Genomic DNA, 11,959 nt, shown 5'->3' with positions numbered 1-11,959 from the left:
TGCTAGAAATTTTGTTTCTTGTAAATTTTATTTCCTCAATGAACTAATTCAAAAGAGAGAACCTCTTCTGAGGACTATTTTAACTTGCTTTAAAATTCCTCTAAAACCTAATACAGATTAGATTCGCCCTTGCTGCCCTTATAAATAGACAAATAGGTTATGTGAATTATGTAACACTAGTAGATACCTCGTAAAAGCTATGTATTTCTTAACTTTTATAACAAGTTTCATCCAAATTTTTACCTCCGTTACTGAAAGTATTCGAACTTGTTGCCACTACATTCCAGATACAGTACAATTATCTCATTGACTTATCTTCTGCTGGATTATTGAAAAAGATTATTCCAAAAGTTGAAATTAACACACAAAGAAATTGAGCTTGTCTTCTTAAACGGTGCAATGAAAATGGCTGTCTTCCGTATTCCCTTAAGGTTCATGGGGAATTTCTTCAGCAATGTTGACTTTCTTTTGTTATTAAGGATTAACCCGAAGCTAACAATGGATGCTGAATTTAATAACCCGATAGTCTTCATTCGTGTTCTTAGCCTTACCTTCTTGTGAGCTGTGGACTTGTGTGTGCGTATATATATATATATTTATATATATATATATATGTATATATATTATATATATATATATATATAAATATTTGGGGATGCTCATAAGCATTTACTGGATTACTCTAGCTGATCCTTGCTTAGCTAAAGAGGGGTCTAGAAGACTCATCATATATCAGCAGTATATAGAGTAGAGCCTTTCCTCTGCTGTTCACCCGAACTTTTCCGGTTAATTCCAGGTTGCTGTCCAGGCCAGAGTCGATGTAGATATGACTCTGGTCTAACATTTCTTAACTTTTACTTCATCGTGCGACTGCAAGGTTTTCCCTCAGTTACACTCCGGCACCGATTGGCCTCCCTGGTACCATCGCAGAACCAAGCAACCTGAATTGAATCAATCCAATCCTTCTGAGATGATTAAGGAGATTTTACTATGCAATTATCTTTTGGAAATACGCTGAGTTGCTGTGTAGTATCATATAATTCCTAATTTGATTATTTTACTTAAAATTCGTAATATAAAAATAGACCTTTTCATTTGCTTTATTACCCTCATAACTCGCTGGAAATTACGGGTGGAATTTCTTTCTTTCTCCGTTTCGTATTCTTTGCTTGTGACCCTTTCTAAGTTATTAAGATGTTCGGCAACCAGTCTTTCTCGTTCAGATAGCAACTAGTGTCAGAGGTCACGCTCCATCTCCCAACATTGCATATGTCCCCGGGTATCTTCTTGAAACCTCTTGACCTCACCCGAGTCTTATGTTGACTTTCGGTTCTCGTCGTGAAACTTTGTCACTTGTATCTGAGTGTTGTGGCCTGTTGAAAGTACAGATAAACTTTATTATAGCCAACCCACTTATAATCTCCAGGCTAGCAACTAGCATTCATGTCAAGACTAAGAGTACAGAACATCATGTTTACCCTTGATATTTTTAAGTACCCTGTTCTTGACCCATATCATGAGGGACAATGCGTCATCCCACCAGTTAATGGCAAAGATATGTCATGCATATCCGGAAATCAAGTTCTCCGGTGATGCCATTTACAAAAGAGAGGGAAATAGACTTTTGTGATAAACTTCAGTCTTATATGAAAGGTCAGTTGCACCATCGAAGTATGTACGTGAATAGATCATTATCTTTATATGAGATTGAATAGCCCGGAAAGAGACAAGGGAACTACAATGTCTGGAGTTTTATTATTTTTTCGTGCATTATTGACAACCATGTTCTTTGCAATCACAGTCTCTCTCTCTCTCTCTCTCTCTCTCTCTCTCTCTCTCTCTCTCTCTCATTTGCGGTCCGTTTGTTGCCTGCGATGTTTATTACCTGTGGATTACTTTCAAACAATGTCTTTCTTCTCGATAGCAATAAGATCGTACACGTAAATGCCTGACATATCCTGTAGTATTAAAAATCCGTATGACATGAGTGCTCTTGTATGGAGATCATACAAGCAATGGGACCAGGGCATGATCATGATGGGACTAAAACTAATATCGTATTCATGTATACGTACAACTTACATGTCCATACGCACTCGGATCTAACTAAGCAAAGTATGCGTGCACATGCATGTGAATATACTGTATATTTGTATTTAATCTCTGTGTTGGATTAACGGCAACATTTGTTTCAATTATCAATGATATCTGATCCGGAAATGTTTATATCTTCATGTAAGTGTATCTGGCATTTCATGGATGTGATTATGTGTCGAGATTTAATCAACATCAAATATTCTTTTCTTCCTTTTGCAAGAACAACTTTAGACGAGTTTACTTCCACCTCTTGTATTATATATGTGGGTTTAAAATTCGAAGTACTATTGTTATTTACCTCCATTTCATTTGTTTGATGTCGGCTACCCCCCTAAATTGGGGGAATTGCCTTGGTATTTGTATGTATGTAAGACTGGTGTTTAGCTTTGTTTCATAAAAGCGTTTGCCGTTCTCCCATCTCTTCATCTCATTGTTATATCTTTGCTTTAGGCTGTGTGGAAAAAATACTCTGATAGGACTAAGTTGACTTATTTTTCTCTCTCTATTGCCAAAATCGGATTTCTCTTTCTGCCTCTTATTTTATCCTGTGGTATGATCAAGATATTCACTGTCTCCCATCTTTTTCTGTTTTTTTTTTTTTTTTTTTTTTTTTTTTTTTTTTTTTTGACCCCAGAGATGTTCGTCTCCTTAGTCCTTGTATAAAAGAAAATTGTTTTCATGGTAATCTACATTCACGTGTGTAAGGATACGTGTAAAGACCACTTGTAATGCTGCCTTTGAAAGGTGTTTCCTTTGCCTTGATAATTAACAAGGAGATTCAGAGGTGATGGCGTTGAACTTTTCACAGTCTTGGAGCGGAAGTCGTGAGAAGGTGATAGTGGAGATTTCGATGGGGAAGAAAGGGAAAAGACCTCCCGGCAAGGCTTTCGGAGAATTGTTGAGAAACAATCTTGTTTCTATAACTATTTTGGATTGCAAAGGGCGCTGACTGACAGGGGATAAGTTGGGATACGTGTGCGACTGACCATTCTCATTGCTAGATTAGTGAGGGTTTGGGCGACTCAGCAAGTGGTCTTTGAAGGCAGAATTTACAACGGACAGTTTACAAGTCGCATTATGGTAATTAGCTTTACAATTTATGTCTGTAGAAACATACTATTTCGAAGTATTAAAAGGTGGCTGTTAGAAGATGCCGTTTCCAATATAAATCTTCCTATTTACGTTTTGGTTTTCTTAACTTGGTCATGACTCAGTTCCCCAGGTCAAAATAATTCCAATATAAAGTAATAGGACCAATTATCTTTAATGACTCATACAAAAGGATCCAAGATTCTAAAATTTTGGTCATATAGTAGGTTGGCCAGGGCACCAACCGCCCGTTGAGATGCTACCGCTAGAGAGTGATGGGGTCCTTTAACTGGCCAGACAGTACTACATAGGACCCTTCTCTCTGGTTACGGTTCTTTCCTTTTGCCTACACAGACACCGAATAGTCTGGCCTATTCTTTACAGATTCTCCTCTGTCCTCATACACCTGACAATACTGAGATAATCAAGCTATTCTTCTTCTCTCAAGGAGTTAACTACTGCACTCTAATTTCAGTGGCTACTTTCCTCTTGGTAAGGGTAGAAGAGACTCTTCAGCTATGGTAAGCAGCTCTTCTAGGAGAAGGACACTCCAAAAGCAAACCATTGTTCTCTAGTCCTGGGTAGTGCCATAGCCTCTGTACCATGGTATTCCACTGTCTTGGGTTAGAGTTCTCTTGCTTGAGGGTACACTCGGGCACACTGCTGTATCTAGTTTCTCTTCCTCTTGTTTTGTTATAGTTTTTAAAGTTTATATAGGAAATATTCTTTTTAATGTTGTGACTATTCTTAAAATATTTTATTTTTCCTTATTTCCTTTCCTCGCTGGGCTATTTTCCCTGTTGGAGCCCCTTGGCTAATAGCATCCTGCTTTTCCAACTAAGGTTGTAGCTTAGCATTTGATAATAATTATATATATATATATATATATATAGACACGACCATATATTTATATATCTGTGTATGTATATACATTTATATATACACACACACACACACACACATATATATATATATATATATATATGTATATATGTATATATGTATATATATATATATATATATATAATGTGTGTGTGTGTGTGTGCGTGTATGCGTATCCGTATGCGTGCGTGTGTGTGGCCTGAGAAGTTGATCAATCGGTGAAGTTAGGTTAATTCGGGTTTGGTCATACTTGGGTGAGTATTAACCAAGGCATACCTGACACTGTGGTCTTGACTTTTAATCCTACATGGACCAGCAATCTCATTATAAAATATCTGATGAAAGCAGGAATGGTAGTGCTTCATTTACTGTCAACTTTATCTGTTTTCCGTTCTCACAAGACAAAATACTGGTATTTGGTTACTGGCTGCATAGTTTCAAGAGTCTGTGTGGGCCGGAAGGGTCAGGCAATCTGAAAATTAAGAAATGCTGCTTGGTATTCCAGCCATTGAAGGTTTCGGGCTTCTCAAGGAATAAGAATGGCCTTCTCATTTGAGTGAACCTCTATTTGTGTCACTTAGCACCTTACTATACTGCCTTTAGACAAGGGGTCTTGTTAGCATAAGTTTGGTTTAATCTGAATCGACTACTAGTCATTATTATATAATGGTCAATAAGACAGTTTTCATAATCCGTTGATAGTAAATATACAGAAAAGAAAATCTACTTTTTTATCTCTGGCTTCTTTCTTAAATGACTAATAGTCACTGATGTCTTCAGAAACTTACACGTGTAGAAAGAAGGAAAGTTAGAAAAAAAATCTAGAGGAATTTTATGCCTCAGCCACTGCAGACTTCAATCAATTTCCTCTTGGAGGAGGACTACTTCCATATAATCACCATCCCCTCTTGTTTATTTTGAATAGATAGCTTGGATGTATGGAATTTTTCTCCGTATCTTTTTCAAATGCCAAGTAAATTCAAGGGCCAAAATTTTATGATTCTTTTTCCTGTGAATCACAAATACTATAGCAGAGGTCTCTACGTTTTAAGAATTAAACTCTGCGCCAAAGGGATTATTTTTTTCTTTGACCAATTTTGTAGGTTATTTGTCAATTTAAAGCTAAATTTAATGGAACTTTGTAGAAAAGCATCTTGGGTGTTAGGTATTTGTTTCTCATTTTTAGCTCGACTTATTTTTCAACTTCAACGTTCAATGTAGATGTCAAAATTTTATTCATATCAGAATTTCATGGCTCCCTGGAAATTAGTTTTCCAAAAAAATGTTTTTTTTTCCTGGCCTATTTTTAAAGGGGTTTGACGAACTTTTTTTTCAAGGATGCTTACCAATTGATAAGGTAACCTGTTGGTTTCTGTAAGGTTTATGGAACTTTGTATTTATGAACGGAGGTTTATGTTTTCTCCCAATGTTTTGCCCGTGACCAAATCCTTTATGAATGAAATTATTATATTTCTCATATCTAAAGTGGACATGGTAACCTAGTTAGGAATTGATCATTGTTGATAATTTCTCACGATATATTAACTTTCGTCCATTTTTCAAGGTCAGTGCTAATTATAAAACTTCGCATAACAGAAATTATGATTGTTATAGTATTTGATCTTCTTTATTTTAGTCGTGATGAAGATGAAACGGAATGTTTTGGAGCCAATTTCATATATTTCCTATACTTATTTACTCTTCGGGAACCCTACAGTTTTTGAAGTCACTTCCATTGCCCCTTATTATTACTTTGGCTTCATAAAGTCTTTAGTAAATCATATGCCACAATGACTACTTTTAATTACAATTGCTTAATGTAATGTCAGAGGTAAATGGCAATATCTGTTCATCAGAGTATGTACAAGTGAAGTTCAGTTTCAGTTGAATTCTCACAAAAACTTAACACCCACTGCAAGTAGTTCCTACTTCTTAATCACAGAAAGTATGTGACATCAGAATTCTGCTGAATAATTCAGACATTGATGTTAGGATATTTGATTTGAAAATTATTATTATTATTATTATTATTATTATTATTATTATTATAATGAAGACTGCCATCATTTGGGACCTAGGTGAATGAGTATTAATATATATATATATATATATATATGTATGTATATATATGTATGTATATATATATACATATATATATATATATATATATGTATATGTATATATATATATAGATAGATAGATACACACACATATATATATATACTGTGTGTATATATATATATATATATACAGTATATATATATATATATATATACAGTATATATATATATATATATATACATGTATGTGTATATATATATATATATATATATATGTATATTTATATATATACATATATAGGTGTGTGTGTGTATGTGTATGTGTGAATGTTACTTTTCCATTTGTATCATTTTGAAGTTCCAACGCTTGCATTGCAACCATATTCCGAACTTTCCTTGCACTTCCTGGCCTCGGAGCCAGCATTGTAAATTTGGCTAGCCTTTTCCAAAAGATTTCCGGCCTGTTGCAATGAGTAACCAAGAGTGATCTGTCCTCTAGAACTCGCTCACACGATTTGGGTGACAAAAAGTTCTCATTCCTCTTGCTTCGGAGGACTAAGTCTATAAGGAGTGGCATAACGCCCTAGGTCTTCAGAAGGCATGACATTATATGATGGAGAATATTTAGATTTCATTATATATATATATATATATATATATATATAGATAGATAGATAGATAGATAGATAGATAGATAGATAGATAGATAGATAGATAGATAGATAGATAGATAGATAGATAGATAGATATATATATATATATATATATATAAAATATTTGATATGAGAGAGAGAGAGAGAGAGAGAGAGAGAGAGAGAGATTTGACTGGACAAGGAGAGTCGGAAGAGAAAGAAAAAAGAGGAGACGACACCAAGGCTACCAAAACCCGTTGCTCTTTGAAAACAGCCTTGTCTCGGTACTGTTACCTTCCCTTTCTCTCTCTCTCTCTCTCTCTCTCTCTCTCTCTCTCTCTCTCTCTCTCTCGTAAGGAGTAATGCCGTCAGTCACCTCAAGCGGTGTACTGTAGGCATTACTTGAGGGTCTTTGGAGCGTGATTTCGGCCCCAAGTTTCACTCATTTTATAGCCTTTTACTAGTTCTCCGTTCCCTCTTTCTTTCTTCCTTCTTACTCTCCAGCATTTTAACTTTTACTCCATACAGCAACCGCGGGATATTCCCCCACAGTTACACGTGGGTACTGAAAGGCCTCCTAAGCCCTAGTGGCCTTTACACTGAAATTCATAAACCCATCTCTCTCTCTCTCTCTCTCTCTCTCTCTCTCTCTCTCTCTCTCTCTCGCCGATATTGCAACCCAAGCATTTTTAAAATATGTGCAAATAGGGGCTGTCCATTCCCTATTAAACAGTGCTTAGACCATTGTACCTATGTGCAAGAACCAATGTTCACTTTATTACTTCACAAGTATTACATGGATTTCTGGTATGATTACCTTTATAAGGATTAAACAACACTAGTGTGTGAGATGGGATAATCCTTCACTGGTAAGGATTGCTATTTGAGATAAACAAGTATCTTATTTGTCGATTGAATAATCACTAGCCTTGGATGCCTTAAGATAGCAAGTCATGCTACAGGATTAGGATAACTCACAAACCCCAGTCTTCCTTGCAGCTTAAGACCGAAGTTTTGGGGGTATGGCTTTGTCCTCTTCTATATACATCAGAGGATTTTTTTCGAATGTTTCACACAATATATACACACACACACACACACACACACATATATATATATATATATATATGTATGTATGTATTATATACATATATATATATATATATATATAACGTGAGAGAGAGAGAGAGAGAGAGAGAGAGAGAGAGGGGTGCAATTTAGGCATCCCTTAAGGTCTTTGCAGAATTCCCCTAGCTGCACTTTATATACCCTTTTACTTTACCTCCGTTCTTCCTTCCTTCCTTCCTTTCATCTTGCTGTTCAAACTCTGTTAACTCTTACCTCACAGTGTAACTCAAGGGTTTTGCCCTAGTTGCACAAGGGCACTGAATAGCCTCATAGGCCCAAGGGCAGGGCTATATATCCCAAATCCATAAATTCAATTCTCTCTCTCTCTCTCTCTCTCTCTCTCTCTCTCTCTATATATATATATATATATGTATATATATATATATATATATATATATTTATTTATTTATATTTATATATATATATATATATATATGTGTGTGTGTGTATTTGTGTGATTTCTGACAATTTTCAGTAAAATTAAGAAAATTAAGAAAAATCATTCACTCTAAAACTTGGCTTTTGGGGTAATCCTTGGTGGTATTGAGGTGGTATTGACCTCCGTCGAGGTCTCATGCTGTTTATGGAAAGACCTTGATGTTTTTAGAGGACTGCTCATGTTTTTGTTTGTTTCCTGGATTGCGTCATTTCTCCGTCTGGAGTCTCTTAGCGCCTTGTGTTTCCTTTTAACTCAAATGGAAAGGGAAGTGGACATTATATTCATTTGCATTAATGTCACTTTCAAGATTTAATTTTCCTTTTCGGATTCTTTTTATTTTTCCTATTCCTATCCAAACTTTGACCCTTAATTTCTTCTTTTTTTGAAAACAACATCGAAATTTAACATCTATTTAACTTTCCAAAGCCTTTTAAGAAATGTCTCTGGCGTGTCCCTAATGGATGGCACTGAGGGAGAGAGAGAGAGAGAGAGAGAGAGAGAGAGAGAGAGAGAGGTGGATGGGCTTAAGTTACATTCTTATTGAAAATAGCTGGGATTTAATTCTGTTCAAATTATCAGCTTCTTTATACGTTGAGAGGAAACACTTTTCGGTATTTTCCTTACATCAAAGAGACAGAACAAGCAGTGAGATATTGATTGATTGATTTAAGGTTTTCAGGCATCCTGAATCTGTGCATAAGGTTTTCAGAGAAATTAAAGTAATATTTACAAATAATCCTTTATTAACTACTATCAATGCTAGTTCATCAAGAGAATGGGTGAAGTATCAACTAACTGTCTCCCTCAAAAAAAAAAAAAAAAAAAAAAAAAATCCTTCCATCATTGATATCGAATCTGATGTCTTCCAGATAATAGATGGATGCCATCAATCTAAAACATCTGTTTTTATGGTGTTCGTCACATGACATTAAAAGACCTGGGGAGTGTGCACACGACGTCCCTGACCTTTAACCTTCCTACGCTAATCAAGCTAACTCATCAGAAAATGCTAACGGCCATTTTAAATTAGTACCGAGAGAAGAAAGGTCTATACTCTAAATCCTTGAATATTTACATGTAATCAGACATTTCCCCGATAGGCTTTGTTTCAGTCGGCAGTAACCTTGAGGTCTTATGATATTAAATCTTCCACGATGTCTCACGTGAACAATGATTTGCATATTATTTTACAAATATACCTGAAAGGAAGTAATAAGTTTAAACGCAATTACACACACACACACACACACACACACACACATATATATATATATATATATATATATTATAAACTTATGGATGTGTGTTCCGGTTAAGTAGATTAGCTGTGATTTTGTTGTTACTGGTTTTGAGCGATATTGCCATTATTTCCCTGTTTAGATTAACATTTTTAATATAGAATTTCGTTGGCTTATACCGCAAAATATGCAAATTGAAGCAACGGAGAACCCTTTAGGTCAAGCCTTGCCTTGTCAAACGTTTTTTGTGTGAGATAACCCTTACCTTTAGATTCCTTTCTTCTTTAAAGGTAACTGTTTATGGGTGCAACATTAGTTGTGCAAGAAACAACGGTTACCAGTATTTGCTGGCTCTCTGTGTGGAGATCATTCCCGGTGGGTGCTAAATTAATGGACCAATTATTTCGATTAAATGTGCATTATGCGCTGGTTTTCCTCTCTCTCTCTCTCTCTCTCTCTCTCTCTCTCTCTCTCTCTCACCCAGTAATTGTGTTATATTGTTTTTATTGTTATAAAGTCCAATTTACGGTTGTCGTTCAGGGGCCATCAAATAAACCCATCTAGATGTGTCTTTCAGCGTTGCCTCCACTATTGGCTGATCAGTGCAAAGTTCAGCGACAAGACCTCACAATAGTGCTTCCCGTGAAGCTAAGTGACGATGGTGAAACCTGGATATCATGCACCGTAGGGTTTTCATTATCTATTTTTCTTAAAAACTACCGAGATTTGTTAGAAATTACGGAAACGGAACGAAGACAAACAAATCTTTGTTTTCATTTAAGCTGTTAAGCAGTATATTTTGGTTACGTTGACACCTGTTGGATTAACTATTTTGGTTTGCTTCCCCATAACATATGAACATACTGTACATATCTTTAACCAAATCTCTCTCTCAATCGCTTTAGTCATTATACCTTAGTTGGGATCGCTGTTTTAATTATAGTTTTCGTTTCCATATATATATATATATATATATATATATCGCTCATTAAAGATTTTCATTGTTGGCATATTTTCCCTTATGATATGGCTATCTAATTCTACTCTCAATTTAATTGAGGTGTGCAGTAAGCCATATGTTTCTATTTGTCTTATCCTTCTTATGTTTTTATATGCAGTATGTTGTACAGATTCTTGTGCATGTTTGCATTGTCACTACATGGCATGCATACCTACTGTTTCTTGCATGTTATTCATGTCCTTGCAACGATAGATATTTTGTTTGAACAGCTTTATCCTTAAATTTTTCCACGTAGAAGCGTTTTTCTCCAGTTGTATTCGGTGAGTTTTTTCTGTAACCTCCAACCCCACTTCTTCTGGTCTTTGTTTCCATCTTCCTCACCCACCCCCACCCCCATCCCTCATCTTTTCCTATAGACTCCAGCAGGACATTTCCAAGGTCTCTCTTATTAAGAGATTCTTGCGGTTTAAAGAAGGTGGAGTTGAAGGTCGTTTAAGACGATGTGTGTGTGTGTGTGTGTGTGTGTGTGTGTGTGTTTGCATACATGCCTCTCCACGCTACAAAACTAGTTAGTTCTTCAGTAGATGAACATAATATAGCCTTACGTTGTAGGCAACAGTGTTTTGGGTAAGAGAGAGAGAGAGAGAGAGAGAGAGAGAGAGAGAGAGAGAGAGAGAGAGTGAGTGAGTATAGTTGGATAATAAGAAATATAAAATATACCCATTACTGCCTAATTCACATCCTTGAAATTTATTTGACCAAAAAGTAATAGAAAAAACTCAGACAAGTAGGATGATCTAATGAAATGGTTGTAGCATTCCGCGGTGTGATGTCCTCGTCCACATCCTCTTATATTTCCCTTCATTCCTTCAATTGTCGGCAACAAAGCCTTCCCTTTGGTCACCGAGAGCTTCCTTCAGGGAGGAAGAACCCTTGCTGGCATTGGACCTGATTGCTCTAACAAGATGATGTTCCTTGCTGAGGTCTCTCGGCCGCAAAATGGTTCTGATGTTTTTGTGTACCCTCAAGTGTGTTGCCCATTTGCAGCTGCATATGATTTTTTTTTTTCTAAATTATGTATCCTTGCTGGATATTTACTACAATATTATTACAGTTCGATCATGCGCGAGTCTCGGCCATCAAGATCTAGACTGGTGCCATACCTTTTCGTTCCAATTTTTTCTCACTTGTATTTGCCCCATTTTAACTTAGATTTTTGAAGTGACCAAATTATCTATTTTGATGGCGTTCGATTGGTTCGGTACCATAAATGTATTTTACGTCTTTACTTACTCTTGCAGCGAGTCAGCAAATGATTGGGTTGTTTCAGGGTGCAGGTCCATTCTAAATAAATTTTTGCAGCTACCCTTTTGTATACTGGTATGCTGGTATATTAGTTTGTATTTTTTTTCTTCTTTTTTTTCTTAGGGACC

General features: G+C 36.0%; 1 protein-coding gene across 1 annotated transcript in view; it reads left to right on the top strand.

Annotated features, from left to right (window-relative positions):
• The window catches only part of LOC137645824 (mucin-2-like), a 162,896-nt gene that overhangs the window by 113,851 nt on the left and 37,086 nt on the right, over nucleotides 1–11,959 (top strand). The window lies entirely within an intron of this gene.

The sequence above is a fragment of the Palaemon carinicauda genome, chromosome 8 (assembly GCF_036898095.1).
Source record: "Palaemon carinicauda isolate YSFRI2023 chromosome 8, ASM3689809v2, whole genome shotgun sequence".
NCBI classification, from domain to species: domain Eukaryota; kingdom Metazoa; phylum Arthropoda; class Malacostraca; order Decapoda; family Palaemonidae; genus Palaemon; species Palaemon carinicauda.
The sequence above is the reverse complement of the archived record's forward strand: the minus strand, read 5'-3'. Positions and strand labels throughout refer to the sequence as shown.